We start from the raw sequence: 1,060 nt of genomic DNA on the forward strand, positions 1-1,060 counted from the left end.
AGAGAGAGAGAGGAGTGGCCGGGGGGTGGGGTGAGAGAGAGTTCTGCCCCGTGTGGCGTATATATAGAAGGCATAAAGACAAGTAAAAACACACCATCTAAACATGTGAAGTATTCATGAACGGGGAGGTTGAAAATCAAAGAAATACAATCCAATCCCAGCTCATTATTTCCCATTTTACTTAGGAATTCAAACATTTAACATGTTCTTTATTTTCTAACAAAATCCCATTTTCCTACTACTGATATTTGCTGCGATATCTGCAATCATACCTAACCAGTAGTCAACTTTGAGTCCCTTTTCTTTAGGCGAAAATTTTCTAGCCCCAACTTGGCCTTTTAACCTGATTTTTCCAGCTATACTAGGAGTTGACTAAGGCTCATACTCATCATGTATTGGCTATGATGATACTAATCTAGTTTAAACAAGTAGTAGTTGGAACTTGGCTGTCTATTTGATTCAAAATAAAGTTATTTTTTTATTATTCCACTTGATTATTATTAAGAGAGAAGTATATCCTCTTAACCTTTTATAATATTAATCAAGAAGACAGTATTTTTAAGACTAATTTACCAATCTTTCAATAATTTTGAAAGTGCAAATCGGGTAATTGGCCGAATTAAAATCTTTAAAATATTCAAAATTTCTCCATTCTAAAATTACCTAATTGCTCCCCACACTAATCCTAAATATTTTTAATAAAGATTTAAATATTTAAAACCATTCAAATAAGTACTTTCTTATTAAAACAATTTTTTCAAAGTAATAATATAAAAATCATAAAATCTTCAAAACTATAATTACAACAAATATTTTTAATTTTAAAACTAATTTAATCATTTAAATTAATGATTTTAAAAAATAAAAATGTTATAAAAATAATTTTTGTTTATTTTTAATTTCATTTAAATATGATTTTTTTGATATCTATTGATAACAATGAAATTATGTTTATAAAGGCAAAATAGTAAAAATATAGATTTTATTTAATTTATTTATAATGAACAATTCAAACATGATTGATTTTAATTTTTATAGGGAATATTTTAATGACATAGTT

This window comes from Vitis riparia, chromosome 7 (assembly GCF_004353265.1).
Source record: "Vitis riparia cultivar Riparia Gloire de Montpellier isolate 1030 chromosome 7, EGFV_Vit.rip_1.0, whole genome shotgun sequence".
Taxonomy (NCBI): Eukaryota; Viridiplantae; Streptophyta; class Magnoliopsida; order Vitales; family Vitaceae; genus Vitis; species Vitis riparia.